We start from the raw sequence: 17510 nt of genomic DNA on the forward strand, positions 1-17510 counted from the left end.
TCTCAGATGTTGAGTCACAGCAAATGTCGTGTTTTCAGTGTGTTCAGCATACCGCCAGCATTCCTACCTCACTGCCACCGCTTGTTTTAAATGAAGTCATGCTAATGCTAATAGAATTTGTGCTATCCAGGTTCGCTTGAGACAGTGCCGTAAACACAGAGGGCCATTGATACTTGTGGGTTGGGACGGGCGTATCTCACAATCCTATCTATACGGCTTCGTCCTCATTCGCTCTTCTAGAATCCACGCGCCTTGTCTCGACACGATCAGATTACTCAGCAGCTGGACGCGATGCATAGAGCTGATCAGATGTTTTATTCCATACAAAAAAAAGAGGTGTGTTGGATCTACACAATACATACAGCATCTGTATGAATGAACCCATGTGCTTTTCCGTCTCCGCACCCACTCTCTCTCTCCCTTTCCCCTTCTGTAAGGCCTCTTGTTTAATGGGACCAGCACATAGGGCAGCAGTGGAAAAACACGTTATTTACAGCATTCATATGATCATAATGCAGAGCTATTTAGGTCAAGGACAACGGCGTCTTTGATTGTTTGACACATGGAAAAGTTTGTCCTAGACCTCAAATTAGCAGGAACTCTGAAGCACGCAGACTAGCCAGTTTAATTTAATTAACACTGCTGAACATATATCAGCAGACTGTTTTCTAACTCTGTCAGAGGAATGAACGGACATGTAGAAATTGGTTGGTTTATGCTGTATAAAAACGTGGAATAACTTCTGTTCCGTTAGTGGAACAGTTCGGTAAGGTTTCCAAATACATCCGTTTCAGGTTTTCCAGCCAACCTGCACATTTCATTTCAGCATAATATTCCTATTTCCTTCTTCCATTTTGTATTTGACGTTGGGCCAGTCAACTGAATGAAGTTCAGTGTGTGTATATATACACATCTTCAGTAAACAGCCGCAGTAGGAGAGAACAGCACAGCCTCATTGTGTTCTGTAATAATGTCCAAATAGCACCACACCCTGTTTCTCAACCCAAATACAACGTTCAGCATTCCACCCCCATTCACTGCTCCAGACACAGGACGCATGCACACACGCGCACACACACACACACATAACCAACAGCTAACGATGCACAATCAGTTTTAATACAAAACCCTGTTTTAATAGCATTGTGTGTGATTTGTAAACTAGCTTATTGTAGCTCATAAATATCCAAGCAGTTCATCTCTGTGACGGTGTGTGTGTGTGTGTGTGTGTGTGTGTGTGTGTGTGTGTGTGTGTGTGTGTGTGTGTGTGTACATGAGGTGGTGACCGCAATAAACCCTCGCCTGTCTGGAGGCTGGTCTGGATGGACAGATCAGCCCCCCGACACCCCCCCACCCCAGAGAGAGAAAGAAGGGGGGGAATGATGAATGAACCGAGAGATAGACGAGGAAAATAAGGAGTGACGGGGAAAACAAGGAAGGACGAAGGGGGGGTGTGGTAGGAAGGACAGGGAGCAGAGAGAGACAGAGGGAGAGGGAGAGAACAAGGGGATGGAGGGAGGGAAGGAGGCAGTGAGCCAGAGAGTTCCCTCTTGGCATTGGGCCCGGCAGCTACATCTGATGTGTGTTACTGTTACTGTTACTGCCAGACTTCCAAACATACAGACAACTACAGCATTAGAACTACATACACTGGCTACATAAACACATACACAACAGACTGGCTACATAAACACACATTTAACTGCACAACTACATAAAACACAACTACAGAACTACACACTCCCCAACTCCCCCATCCCAGAGAGAGAAAGATGGGAGAATGATGAATGAACCGAGAGATAGACAGGGAGGAAAAAGGAGTGACGGGGAAAACGAGGAAGGACGAAGGAGGGTGTGGTTGGAAGGACAGGGAGCAGAGAGGCAGAGAGGCAGAGAACAAGGGGATGGAGAGAGGGAAGGAGGCAGTGAGCCAGAGAGTTCCCTCTTGGCATTGGGCCAGGCAGCTACATCTGACGTGTGTTACTGTTACCGACTTCCAAACAACTACAGAACTAGAACTACATACACTGGCTACTTAAACACACATTTAACTAAACAACTACATCACACACACACAAGCTGGCTACATAAACACAAACAGATGGAAAAGAGGGACAAAAGAGGGACAGAGGGGGAGAGGCCTCAGCCCAGTGTCGTTAAAATATCAGGAAGTGAAATGGCGAGGAGAAAATATGCATGAGGAACCCAGAACATGAGGAAACCATCCAGATTTCCACTTCCTCTGCGCCTACAACACTCCACCTCTGACCCTTTTGTCCCACCCCCTCTCCTGTCCCCTCATCCACCTCTCCTTTGTGAGTTTAACTGCCGTACTGTTACCATACATAGTGAGTTCAGTAAACGAGTGCAATGCGTCGCTCTCATTCTCGTTCTCTGGAGCCAACGTGAGTTCCACAACCAGTGCAGAGCAGTGCAGTGCATCTTTCTTTCTCTCCCTCCCTCCCTGCAAATACATTCCATTGGTTCCAGTAAATGACTACACTTCATCCTAACTTCACCACTCTCCCTCTTCTTCTCTCGCTCCCTCTCTGCCCATCTCAAATTCCGCTTCAGATCAGCTTTATTATAGCAAGAATGGCAAGGCCACCGTTGCTCAAGCAAAGTGAGACAGACTATGATATTAAAAACAACAAATCATTGTGGTAACAATAACAGGTATAGTGAGAGACAGGACATTTCTTTTGAATACTATTGTGATGATCTAAAAAGCATTTTTGGCTTTTGAATATCTAAAAATAAAATGATGTGAGATTGTGTACTACTAAAATGCAGAGGCTTGCTATTTATTATCATCAACAATTTGCTCTGATCGATAAAGCCAAAATGAACAAACAGGCATGCATTAACCATGCTGCCGAGGATTATAATAGAACGCAGGAAATAACTTAGCGGCCTACTATCTAAGAGTCCCTCGCTTCACTGTGTGTATATGAACGTAGGTGTGCTCTCAACGTAAACAACCATCCGGGTTGGGTACTAGAGTCACACTTGTTTCATCACCGACAGCATATGTTAACGGTCCGTTTCACTGTCTCCATATAATCCTCTTGCCTCGGACTTGCTCTCCTCTCGCTCTCTCTCTCAATCCCTCTCCGCTCCATTCATCCCTCTCCCCCCTCCCTTACTCATACCTGGTTCTCTCTATCGCTCTGTGACGCTCTCTCCTTCATTAGCACGTTTTCTAATCAATCCAACCTCTTCGTCAGTGGTCCACATTTTTGCCTGTCTGCTAATGTCCACACACACACACACACACACTTGCAGTAGGGATAAAGAGTCACATTGTTTGGCACCATAGATGAACTCAACAATGACAACCTCATGTGTTCAGAAACTGGTGTGTGCTTGTCTCAATGAGTACGCCAGTGATGTTTTGTGATAATGAGCTGAAGCCGCACGCCCCCCCCCGCCGCACACCTCTACTCCGTGTCGATCCTGTCAATCCCACAATGCACCACAGGGACTCTCAGGGGAAACTTCACTTCCACGCTCTATTAATACAACTCACAACACATCTAGCAGCTGTGTGTGTGTGCGCTGAGCTGTCACTTCACACCGACTCTCACTCACAGACACACAAAATTGACGGAGCTGTCATCAGCCTGCTTACAGCTCATCACATCCTCAGTAGCAGTCTGCAACACCTTAATGAGAAGTTCATCATGACCAAACACACACACAGAACGAACACACTCAAACTATTTGCCACGATGACGAACAAAGGAGAGAAAAGGAGTGGAGAGGAGAATGCAGAGAGAAGAGATTAGTGGTATACCGAAACTTTTGTACTTCTTCGATACAAGAACAGGAAAAACGGTTCGGTAGTATAATTATTTTTATTTATTTTTTCCCTTCGGTACTTCTATCAAATGTGTCTCATGTCGTCTACTGACTGAGAGAGGATCAAGTCTGTCTGTCAGTGCAGCCGATGCCCCCTTAAAGCGCAACGTGCCTGCTCTACTTACTCATTGCTAGCTCTAGCCTGAACCGCTGCACTCACGTGGAGTCTGGCCTGCATCACCACTTATGCGGCACAGAAGCTAACATTTACATTTTAGTAATTTAGCAGACGCTCTTATCCAGAGTGACTTACAGGAACAATTAGGGTTAAGTGCCTTTGAATAATGCAATATGGCATGTAGCTAGAAATGTCGAAAGTGTTCGCAAAACAATGTCCATTACAGTCTAGAACACTTTACAATGCAAGAAGATACCGGTAGCTTCCAGCTCTGTAGATTAACTTTCCTTGCTAGCTTACAGCTGAATATAACATCAATTCACTACTCTAGTACCTCGTTTGTGATAACGCAAAAATATTGCTGATATCATAGCTGACTACAGGTGTAACTGGGACACACACACACATACACATACATATATATATATACATACAAGTATGTGTGGATGTGTTAGACTAAATCTATACATAAAACATATTCTATACACCCAGGTGGCGACACGCATCTCTGCGTGCAGTTACACTATATGGCCAAAAGTATGTGGACATCTCTTCAAATTAGTGGATTTGGCTATTAACAGTCACACCCGTTATTGAACGGTGTATAAAAATCGAGCACACAGCCGTGCAATTACCATAGACAAACATTGGCAGTAGAATGACATAACTAAAGAGCTCAGTGACTTTCAACGTGACACCGCCATAGGATGCCACCTTTCAAACAGGTCAGTTCATAAAATGGCTACCCTACTAGAGCTGCCCCGGTCAATTGTAAGTGCTGTTATTGTGAAGTGGTAGCGTCTATGAGCAACAGTTTATCCGCGAAGTGGTAGGTCACAGAAGCTCACAGGAGGGGACCGCCAAGTTTTGAAGCGTGTGGCATGTAAAAATCGTCTGTCCTCAGTTGCAACACTCACTAACGAGTTCTAAACTGCCTCTGGAAGCAATGTCAGCACAAAAACTGTTCGTCAGGAGCTTCATGAAACAGGTTTCCATGGCCGAGCAGCCGCACACAAGCCTAAGATCACCATGCACAATGCAAAGCGTCGGCTGGAGTGGTGTAAAGCTCGCCTCCACTGGACTCTGGAGCAGTGGCAACGCATTCTATGGAGTGATTAATCCTGCTTAACCATCTGGCAGTCCAAAGGAGGAATCTGGGTTTGGCAGATGCCAGGAGAACACTACCTGCCCCAATGCATTGTGGCAACTGTAAAGTTTGGTGGAGGAGGAATAATGGGGTGGGGCTGTTTTTCATGGTTCGGGCTAGGCCCCTTAGTTCCAGTGAAGGGAAATCTTAAAGCTACAGCATTCAATGTCATTCTAGACGATTCTGTGCTTCCAACTTTGTGGCAACAGTTTGGGGAAGGCCCTTTCCTCTTTCAGCATGACAATGCCCCTGTGCACAAAGCAAGGTCCATACAGAAATGGTTTGTCGAGGTCAGTGTGGAAGAACTTGACTGGCCTGCAGAGCCCAACCCCATCTAACACCTTTGGGGTGAATTGGAACGCCGACTGCAAGCCAGGCCTAATCGCCCCACATCAGTGCCCGACCTAACTAATGCTCTTGTGGCTGAATGGAAGCAAGTCCTGCAGCAATGTTCCAACATCTAGTAGAAAGCCTTCCCAGAAGAGGAGGCTGTTATAGCAGGAAAGGGCGGGACAAACGCCATATTAATCCCCATGATTTTGGAATGAGATTTTCGACGAGTAGGGTGTCCACATACTTTTGGTCATGTATTATAGCAGCACCATAACACTACAGGCATATATCTATCTCCTCTCTCTTTTCCAGCTGGGATAGGACTCAGAACAAACTCACCCAGCAATGCAGGCTTAACACGCTCTGTGTGTATGTGCGTGCGTTTTCGTGTGTGTGAGGCCCTTTCAGAGATGAGATCGGGTGCTAAAGGGGCTCTTGGTTTTGGGGGCTTAACCTCTGCTATGCTATGAATCGTGACTGAGACTAACTCAATTCTTAGGTCACTCAATCCTGAACATGAGGAGGAATGGGGGGGGGGTGAGAGGAAAAGAGGTGGGAGAATGGGGATTGAAGAGAGGAGCGGAATAAGAAGAGAGGTGAGGAGCGGGGGATTTGAACGAGGGAAAAAATAATAATAAACCGGTCAGCCTCTGCATGAGCCCAATCCTTTCTGGAAGATGTCCTCTCTTCCCACCCAATCGCTTTTTCCTTCTCTCACCGTTTGTTTCTCTTTAGGGAATTGAAACATCACCCCCTAGAACAAACAGTCCTGTAGAAAAACCTTCAATAATGGCTTAGCGGTGTTGGCTATATGAAGAAAAAAAATGAAACGTAACAAGAGAAGTGAGTATAATGTAGGTTGGAAGTTGCATTCTATTTAGATAGCTACTGATGAGGTTTCCTAGAGTGTCACAGTTCTGGCAGGCCACCCAAGCCCACCCAGAGCATAGGACAAAATATAGAATATGTACAATTAGTTGGGAAGATGCAGCATAGCGAATACTATAATATTAATTATGGTAGTCACATATATGGAATGATCGCGGCACAACACACACCAACTAACTAGCACAATACACAGAAACAGAGTCCGCATTACACACCAACTAGCATAACAAACACCAACAATACACACCAACTACCATAACACACATCACCTAAAAGAATACACACTAACACAACAACCGCCACAATAAGGACCAACAAAACACAGTGAAAATATATATATATTTTTTTTTAAACACACGTAACACAGAGCCTGTCAACTCTGTGCCGACGTGTGCAAGACACATTCACAATAACACAGTTTAGACAAAAGTACAACACACAAAGAGTGCAGTGTGACAGAGTTTTGTCTGGGTTCAAACCCTGGACTATAAGGATGTGCCTCCGTGTGGTCCTCAGCTGATGCTACCAACACAAAGGTTGTGGGTTCAATTGCCACAGGGAATTAATGACAATACAGGGAGTGCAATCCAGTCTTCTAAATGGCATATATTATTATCCTTGTTGGGCCCCTGGGACCAAGACTGAAGAGTAGCATACTGTCCCAGGGGTATATATTAGCTTAAAGGGGCAATCTCCCCCATCAACCTTGGCAGACAAGTCCCAACAGGCACAGTGGAGATTTGAAGGATGGATGAGCAAGAAGGAAGCTGAGGATGATTAGATAGAAGAGATGGACCAGTAGGAAGCTGGGAACGATTAGGTCGGTGGCCATGAGGTCTTTATGATGGGACTGATGAGATGTTGTGAACCACTAACTCGCTTTGAGGGACCTCCATTATCACGTGTTGCTGACAAAACTCAGAGGGTGACTTCCAGAGAGTGGCATGGCGGAGACACAGGGGCAGTCATTCATGCATGTGATTAGTGGATTAACGAGGCAGAAAAGGATGTCCCACAGGATCATGGGACAAGGACAGAGGACACATTCCTCTGCTCAGAAGTTGCTGACCCCTGCCAGATCTTACAACACCTGGATAGGTATTTTACATACCAGCTAACGCACTATATTATAGCAATACGTCAGTTGACGACGTGGCATGCAACCATTGGTTGACGCATGCAACGTTTGAGGTGGGGAACGCAATCTATATGACGGTGTCACACTGAAAAGCTGATGTCACCATTTGCTGTTCTGTCTGGAGTACGATGGAGTTCAGAGTGCGTCTTGAACCGGCAAACCGGCAATTACTTTCTGCTATAACAGTCGATACCCTTTATCAGAGGGACGAAACACACTTAGAGAGATGTTTGCTGCCTTTTTCAGAGAGTCCAAGATAATAAATAACCGGCATATCACCATACAGACAGGACAGAAAGACAGAACAGACACACAGCACTATGCATGCATGCAGTGTCATTTACTATATTGATCATGTGAGTGTTATTGATCAGGTTATGAGTTGTATTGATCAAGTTAACAGACATGACACAGAACATTCCCTCAGTCAAAGAGATGAATGAGACACAGTATTATAATAATAATGATGCCTGTGACAGACTATGCTATACATATACAGAACCAGTCAAAAGTTTGGACACACCTACTCATTCAAGGGTTTTTCATTATTTGTACTATTTTCTACAATGTAGAATGATAGTGAAGACATCAGAAACTATGAAATAACACATGGAATCATGTACTAACCAAAAATGTTTTAAAAATAAATAAATAAAAAGTGTTAAACAAATAAAAATATAATTTATATTTGAGATTCTTGAAAGTAGCCACCCTTTCCTTTGATGACAGCTTCGCACACTCTTTGCATTCTCTCAACCAGAATGCATTCAACTAACAGGTGTGCCTTGCTAAAGTTCTAGAATTTCTATCTTAATAAATTTGAGCCAATCAGTTGTGTTGTGACAAGGTAGGGGTATACAAAAGTATACAAAAGATAGCCCTATTTGATCAAAGACCAAGTCCATATTATGGCAAGAACAGCTCAAATAAGCAAAGATAAATGACAGTCCATCATTACTTTAAAACATGAAGGTCAGTCAATACGGAAGATTTCAATGTTGCAAAAACCATCAAGCGCTATGACGAAACTAGCTCTCATGAGGACCGCCACAGAAAAGGAAGACCCAGAGTTACCTTTGCTGCAGAGGATAAGTTCATTAGAGAGTTACCAGCCTCAGAAATTGATGCCCAAATAAATGCTTCACAGAGTTCAAGTAACAGACACATCTCAACATCAACTGTTCAGAGGAGACTGTGTGAATCAGGCCATGGTCAAATTGCTACAAAGAAACCACTACTAAAAGGACAGAAGAGACTTGCTTGGGCCAAGAAACATGAGCAATGGACATTAGTCTGGTGGAAATCTGTCCTTTGGTCTGATAAATCACAAATTCTGACTTTTGGTTCCAACCGCCGTGTCTTTGTGAGACGCAGAATAGGTGAATGGATGATCTACCACAGCATTATGCAGCGATACACCATCCCACCTAGTATGCGCTTAGTGGGACTGTCATTTGTTTTTCAACAGGACAATGACCCAACACACCTTCAGGCTGTGTAAAGGCTAAGAAGGAGGAAGATGGAGTGCTGCATCAGATGACCTGGCCTCCACCCAATTGACATGGTTTGGGATGAGTTGGACCGCAGAATGAAGGAAAAGCAGCCAACAAGTGCTCAGCATATGTGGAAGCACCTTCAAGACTGTTGGAAAAGCATTCCTCATGAAGCTGGTTGAGAGAATGCCAAGAGTGTGCAAAGCTGCCATCAAGGCAAAGGGTGGCTATTTGAAGAACCTCAAATATAAAATATATTTGGATTTGATTCACACTTTTTAGGCTAGTACATGATTCAATGTGTTTTTTCATAGTTTCGATGCCTTCACTTTCATTCTACAAGGTATAAATAGTCAAAATAAAGAAAAACCCTTGAATTAGTAGGTGTCAAAACTTTTGACTGGTACTGTATGTTACAGCATTAAACACACAAAAAAAATAGTAGTCAATAAGTTAAATATGTAATGTTTTTCTGAGGCAGGTCCTGAGGGGAAGGTGTAGCCAACAGTATGATTAGACATTTTCAGTTTACTGCAGCAGTCACACCTAGTCTAGTCTAGAGTGAAGGTGAAAGTGCGTATACGGGATAAAGGCCGGCTTTAAAGGGGGGAGATCAACCTGAATGTTCTGAATTTAATAATATTGCAATATTAGCCGTGGCCCTTGACACTCCGCTGCCGGAGGAAAATAACAGCCCCGATGACCTCCTTTGGAGGTCATACAATCTGAAAAATAGTCACTAGCAGATTTTGCGGGGTCTCCCCCTGTAGAAACGCAATAGCGCGAGGACACACCCAGAAAAGGAAGGAGAACTGAGAGAAGGAGGAGAGTTGATGCCCATCCCTTGGAAATTATGTAACAAGGATTTACTTCTCGCAACGAGCGAGCGCTTGTTAATTAAACAAGGTTCTCTTCTCTTTCGAAGCTCGAGCTAAAACATCATATTCTGTTTGAGTCAAAAAGCACAACCAGTCACATCAGTTGACATGTTGAATCTGAACTAGGAAGAACTAAATGGATCAAGCTAAACCGGCATATCCAATAATTCAGACACAAAGCTACGCACAGATAAATACACGCACACGTGAGCACGATCAAACGAGACGACCCTGACGACAAATGCGCATTGCCGTCTGTGACATTTACGCGGAATCTCCTAATAAAACGATAGGATAAACCCACGAGCGCAGAAAATGCCTCCCCAGACATGCACAACAATTCATTTTCTACGTGAGACAAACTGTTGCGACAAATACTCATTGGTGAAGGACACAGACTCCCCGTCTGAATAGTAGCCGCAACCCCCCATACGGAAATGAGCTGTTCCCACCTATAAAACATCAGTGTTTATTACCAAACTAGGGGAGGTTGTTTATTGAAACTTGACTATTTTCTCCCAGCAAGACTGAACTCGCTATCTGCAGACAACGAACGGATGGTTGCATTGGTAAAGCCAGTGCAAAACACACGCATCGCACGAAACCATTAATTCGTTCCACACACACACCTGTGGAAAATAACCTGAGATTTGGAAGAGAAGGGTAGAGGCAGCAGTCCTTACCCGGATGCTGAGGGCAGTCAGGCGGTTAGGTAGCCTACATGACAACCAGACGGCAGGAGATGGTCTAACTGAGCGCTCCTCTCCTCAGCTCACACACACTAGACTAACGGGTAAATCCACTATCCCGTATCTCAGTCTTCTTCCGCTTCTGTCAGAGCTGGGTAGTGCAAAAGGTCTTTCAGTGAGTAGGCGTACAGTTTGACACCGAAAAACACCACACAACCACTAAAAAAATTAACAAAAATCAGTGCCTATATTGATATTGTGCTTTTGAGATGGGGAGAGAAATCCGTGAGATGGGTTTTACCACTATGCGATCGGCGCAAATATGCGTGCTGTAGGAGTGCAAGCTATAGCCTACGGTTTTGTTTTTTCCTCATCTGGACTCCGATGTGACAACTGTGGCATTGCACAGAGACGGGCTTGATCGTGGCACTTTATAGCTTTTCCTTTTTGTTTTAGATATCAGTAACTTGACGTGTGGTGTGTGACAAGCTAGACCAACGCGTTATGAGTCCCAAAAGTAAACCAACTGTTGAGATTTCACTTCGAAAACGAACACCCCATAACACCCTTCCTCTCCAAATAGGAGGAAAATATCGCGCAGAGGAAGGATCCTCTTGGTGGGCCGAATGCACAGCACCAGTCCCAATAGATTCACTCCAAAAGGTTTCTTGTTTTGTCTAGGCTAAAATGTGACTGGGTTCACGTCCATCCGCGGTAAATGTACAGATAAACGCGACCTATCTCCGAACTACAGAAAGATCAGAGCACCGATCGGTTCACCGATTTCCGTGGCTGGAAAAACGAAAGAGATATACAGCGTCTGAAGCGAGCGCCGCCACGGAGGGGGAGGCGGGCGGAGGGAGAAAGAGGGAGGGACGAAATCGGGATTACCCATTTAAAGTGGATTCTTGAGGAGACATGATCGTTTCTCTTGAACAGTTGAATCGATGATCGCCTGAATAGTCCTGTAATGGCATCAGGAAAACCATATACTTATCATATTTCCCCCCAGGTCTGCGTTTGTAGCTTGTCTGCTCTACCCTCCACGGTGTGATTCATGAAATGGTTAAATTTAGGCCTAGGCCTGGCTACATGTCCTCAATACAGGAATAAATGTTTGATTGCCAGTAATTTTGCAAATTTACGAGAATATAACCCGACTCCACAAGTAGCCTAAAGTTTAATAGAATAAGAATGTACCTATAGCCCTAAAGTGTTTCGGATTATGTTGAGCCCAGTAGAAATGACTCACTTTGAGTCACTTTGTTATGAAATTATTATTATTTTAACATTTTATTTAACTAGGCAAGTCATAAGAATAAGAATATAATGTTTCTGAGCAAATCTACATTAATCTGGGTGCGACCATGATTAAGGGTAATCATGAATGAATGGTGAATAATGATGAGTGAGAAAGTTACAAAGATGATGCTGAAACTAGTTTCACAACATTTGTGCACAACATAGGGCAGCGCACAATTGGCCCAGCGTCGTCAGGGTTAGGGGAAAATTTGTCCGGATAGGCCGTTATTGTAAATAAGAATTTGTTTCTTAACTGACTTGCCTAGTTAAATAAAGGTTAAATAAATAAATAAAAACATAATACGAAACAGAACCAAAACAAACTGCAAATGCATCCAGAAAGTTTTGCTTGGAATATGGGACCAAATACTAAACTTTTGACTACATTTAAGTGAATTTGTCCAAATACTTATGACATCTTTAAATGGGGGGACTATATTACATAAAGTGCATTTATTTCTAAATTCTAAAACGGATATGTATGAAAATACCCTCAAATAAAAGATGACATTCTGTTCTTTCGCCTCATATAAAACATTTGACAAACATCTGACAAACACCGCTCTAGCTCTGCCACCTTTCACCGCAGATGCGGAAGGGCTACATCGGCTCTGCCACAAGATTTCTCTAGTTTAAACCAACAGATGTTGATGGGGATTTTTGTATTATGCTCATTAGATTTCGGCGGGGGCACGGAATTCGACTCTAGTGGGTTAAAGGTAAAAAAAATTTTAAATCACTAAAAATACACATTATGTGGTGGTCATACTTGTCAGCGCATATACGGGGAGATTTACATGCATTTCTATCTTCCCTCTATGCTCAAATCATAGAAAAACTGCAATTATTTGATTAATTAATATAATTTATGAAAGTGCATATTTGACTCAAACGTTCCATGTGCTGTATTAGTATTTGTAAACACTGAGCAAAAATTGGTTAAAGGTAGAAAAAGAAATGCAGTCTGGTTGAGATGGGTTGCTAGCATGTGCTAAAATAGTAACAACCATATGTAGATAACAGAGTGTTCTAGGAACACAAACATGTGATTAGCTTGGAGAAAAACAGCGAGAAAGAAGGAGAGGGAGAGAATGGTCTCGACTCTAACATACAGTACAATGATTTCAAGTGTAAATGAGTTCAAAATGTGTTTATATAAGATGTAAAGTTGTGTAGCAGAGGCGTTCAGTAAATTATGCTTGCATAATGAGCAATCTTGCCCGAAGATTCGTTTTTACCACAAAAGTTAACGCCAAGGCTTTTTATTATTACATTTTTATTTAACCTTTATTTAACTAGCTCTGTGTGCTATCATTGTTTTAGGGTTAGGGTTAGATTTTTTGGCTTGATTTCTGGTTTGTGGTTATGGTCAAAAACAGAGACACAAATAAGGAAGTCACAAATCGATACTGTCATACCTTTGTGCCTGAGTTATCCCTCTGAGCTAAAGCCTAGGTATGAGCTAGGGGAGCTAACATGAGTCTTCAGTTTTCTGACAGGTTGAACATAGTTCAGTCAGTAAACCACCTTTACTGCATCTACATATAAGACCTGATAGAATACAGAGGCGAGAATGTATGCCCAAGGCCTATACGAAACGCCAACGCATGAAAACACTGCATCTGATATTCATGAGCACCTGTTCTACATGTAGGTGTTACAGGCTGAGAGGTGCCAGTCAACATCTCAGCTCTTCTGTGACTGACACCCTCCCTTCGCACTTAAAGGGATAATTCAACACCAAATCTTGAAGGGGGTAGTTCAACACCAAATATTACAGGGATAGAACAACAACAAATATAAAATGGAGAGGTCAACACCAAATCTTTAAGGGGTAGTTCAACACCAAATATTAGAGGGAAATGTCTAAAACAAATATAAAATGGACAACTCAACACCAAATCTTGAAGGGAGAGGTCAAATTTTAAAGCAAACAGGTCAACACCATAGAGCACAAAATCTCAATTTTAAAGAAGTAATTTTTCTTCTTCTTTTATGTTTGAAAAAAGCGTAAAGCTAATATTGGCGAATTACTGACACATGCAGTGCTGTAGTCCTGAATCTAAACTTGTGTGTCATTTATTTATTGTAGCCACTAGATGTCAGCAATATAGCTTATAGCCATTGACATACCATAGGCAACACAATTTGAAGAACAAGACAATGCTCTAATCATTGGCTGATCGTTCCAAGACCATAGGAATCCCCACCCAGTTGACTACTTTAAAAGGGTGGAAGCCCTCAATGGCAATGTCCATGCTAAAACAGGTTATATGAGTCCTCTATCTGTCTCTATGGTCAACACCAAACGTTAAAGAGATAGGTCAACACCAAATCTTAAAGGGGAAGTTCAACACCAAATCTTAAAGGGATAGTACAACACCTAATCTTAAAGGGTAGTTCAACACCAAGGTCGGGTTTCCCTACAGACGTTGTTGATCTGCCTGGATAGGTATTTTACTTATCAGTTAACCACATCATATGTTATAGAAATCTGCTGCCCAACTGCACAGTCGATGATGTGGCACTCAACCATTGGTTGATGGATGCAATGTTTGAGCAGGGGAACACGACCATAATCTTGAAGGGGTAGTTCAATACCAACTCTTAAAGCAGCAATCAGCAGTTGAAACAATAACTAAGTGTCCTCCCTGGTTCTGATTCAGTAAAAAGCCATTTTGTTTTTTACATTATTTAGTTTTAGTGTCAGGGACAGAAAGTAACGTTTGCCTGGGAGGCGAGGAGCCATTTATGTGTTGTATAGTTTGTGGTTTTTGGGATGTCACTTCTTGCCACTGGGGGGCAGTAATACATAGTGACGGGTCAGGTCATAGGTTAGGTTTAAAGGTAGACTCAGCGAGATGAGGTAGATGCACGAAGTAAACAGTAGTAGTAGGTCAAATACCGCAACAACCAGGTGTGTTGAAGCGTGAGGCTAAAGTCCTCCCCTGTTTTGGTCCCATAGCTACCACATTGTAGCGGCGTGAAGCGCACCCGTGCACATGCACACATACTCTGTGTGACTTTGTAAGAGCAAAGTCTTGCATTGTGCTTATCTCAATGGGCTCGTTCGAGCGGATCACTTTTGTCAAGTTGATGGTCACCGCCTGTCAAAGTGTGTTGCATTCTGGGGGGGACATTTTTTCCGACTTGCGCATAAATGTCGACTGCATTAACTTTACAAAAATCATGTGATCAATGGTCATAAAGTTTTGACTGCAGTCGACTGCAAGTTTCTGCAGTTTCTACTTCATCCTGGCAACACTGCCATGTTGATCCGAGCCTTGCTGTCGGAAAACCACGTTAGTGTCTGACTTTCGGCTGTCACAGATGCACCTCCCACGACTCCCACGACTCCCCCGACTCCCCCGACTCCCACGACTCCCCGACTCCCACGACTCCCCGACTCCCACGACTCCCCCGACTCCACTCCTCGACTTTTGGTTGCTTTATCCACTCAAACAAGCCCAATATCTGCGGTGTTGCTCGTGGCAACGTCATCTCGCAAAGTCTACCTTTAAATGATAAAGTAAATCTCAATGTGACCTGCCAGATTCAGAGGCTTGATGACAACCAAACTAGAAAAAAGCTTAGATTTTTACCCCCCCAAAACGACAACTGAACATAATGAATGTCTTTTTTTATTTTATTTGAGTTAATTTTGGAGTCAAAGATAATAGTTTCAGTATTGTTTTAGTTTTTCAAACAGGTTAATTAATTATTTAATTTAATTTTACTAAGTTGTTTTTTCATGATTAGTTTTAGTTCAAGTTTTAGTTTACTATAATAACCTTGGTGTGTGTGTGTGTGTGTGTGTGTGTGTGTGTGTGTGTGTGTGTGCATGCGTGTGTGCACGTGCAGATGGTTAATTCACCCTCTGACAGGTCCCTGCACTGCAGCATTAGAGATAGAGCAGGTATCAACCCTCCTCTTCCTTCTTATCCTCCTCCTCCTCTTCCTCCCATACGTTTTTGAACGTTTCCTCTCTTTCTGTTCCCCTCCTTTTATCTATCATCCCCATTCCCTCCCTATCTACTCTCTGTCCTCTCCTTTTTACACTTTTCCCTCATCTCCTCCTGTCTTCCTCTTTCGCTGTCATCTCTCTCTATCCCTTTTTTTAGTCTCTCATTACCTCTATCCCCAAGCTCGTTGACTCTCTCTCTCTCTCTCCCTCTCTCTCTCTCTCCAAAAACATTGAAAATGTTTCCCCTCTGTTTCTATTCCCCTCCCTTTCTCTCTCATTCCCTGCCCCATCTATTTACTCCCTTCTTCTCTGTGTTGTGTAAGACAAAGCCTCCGTGGGCTGAGCTTTGCGGAGCTGGACAAACACACAGACTGCCAATTAACCAGTACATCTACAGCACCGTACACAACTCATCTCTTCATCTCCTCACCTGGAGCCTTGATCACAGGATAGACACGCGTATTACCAACCGTATCACCAGCCGTATCACCAGCCGTATCACCAGCCGTATCACCAACTGTTACCATCCACTCAGGTTGGGTAATGGAGAAAATGCATTTCAGGTCTTGTGCTCTCACTCCTTCTGTCACTGTCTCTCCTTCACCTCTATCTCTTTCTTTATCCCATCCGTCTCTCTCTCTCTCTCACACACACACACACACACACACACACACACACACACACACACACACACACACACACACACACACACACACACACACACAGACGTCTACCCTCCAGAGAAGGGATGTGATATGTAACGGTGAAACCTGATTGGCTGTTGCTGGTAGCACTGTCCCGTATCCCCTCGTTCTGTTCTTGTTGCCATAACAGCCTTGTGTATCTAATGTCAATACAGCGCTGGCTAGGAGAAGAGAGTAGAGGAGGATTTGATGGGAGGGAGGACACAGTATCAGGGAAGGAGACCTCAATCAGCTGTAGCTCATTGTGGGATTTCTTTTGGTTTGTGTTAGGACTGACTCCTGGTTGGAGACATTGGTTTTGTTGACTCGATGTGTCAATAGAAAACGCCAAGAGCTTTTGGTGTGTAATAGTGTGTTCCCAGGTTTGGGGACCCTTATAGATTCAAGCAGACATTTTATGTTCAGGTATAAAAGTGTCCTTTGCTTCAAACCTATATTGCGCTCGCTGTCTCTCCCCCTCTCTCTTTCTTCTCTCTCACTCTCTATCCTTTTGTCTCTCTCTCCTATTCTCTCTGTGTATGTGTATTATATTGGACGTATTTGAAAGTATTTAAAAAACAAATCCTATAAATAGCCTACATTTTGAATGTATTTTCAAATACTTATTTCACATATAATTGTAAATATCTGTGTTAAATGCATGGGGGTGTATTTGAGTCAGTAATACTGTAAGTATTTTCAAATACTTTCCAGGTGTAATTCCAAATACTGTACATTCCAATATTCAACTACTTAACTTAAAAAAGGTATGTCTAAATACTTACTTCCAAATGTCTTTGAAAGTAATTGAAATACCCTAATTAGTATTTGAACCCAGGTCTGACACACACACACACACACACACACACACACACACACACACACACACACACACACACACACACACACACACACACACACACACACACACACACACACACACACACACACACACACACACATTCATTATCACTTTCTCACCTAGAAATAATTGTTTCCAAAATAGTGTGTAAGAA

The 17510-nt window shown here is 43.1% G+C and overlaps 1 protein-coding gene across 6 annotated transcripts in view; it reads right to left on the bottom strand.

Moving 5' to 3' along the window:
• LOC106565103 (plasma membrane calcium-transporting ATPase 1) overlaps positions 1 to 16421 on the bottom strand; it is a 165705-nt gene extending 149284 nt beyond the window's left edge. For 2 of the 6 annotated variants that reach the window (XM_045691507.1, XM_045691506.1), the window contains exon 1: positions 10540 to 11380. The gene's annotated coding sequence lies outside the window, so the exon portion shown is untranslated. Of the gene's footprint in view, positions 1 to 10539; positions 11381 to 16241 lie in introns of those variants that run through there. The other 4 variants (XM_014131834.2, XM_014131833.2, XM_014131832.2 and 1 more) reach the window with 3 other exon arrangements.
• Positions 16422 to 17510: the final 1089 nt, after the last annotated feature.

This window comes from Salmo salar, chromosome ssa12, assembly GCF_905237065.1.
Source record: "Salmo salar chromosome ssa12, Ssal_v3.1, whole genome shotgun sequence".
NCBI classification, from domain to species: domain Eukaryota; kingdom Metazoa; phylum Chordata; class Actinopteri; order Salmoniformes; family Salmonidae; genus Salmo; species Salmo salar.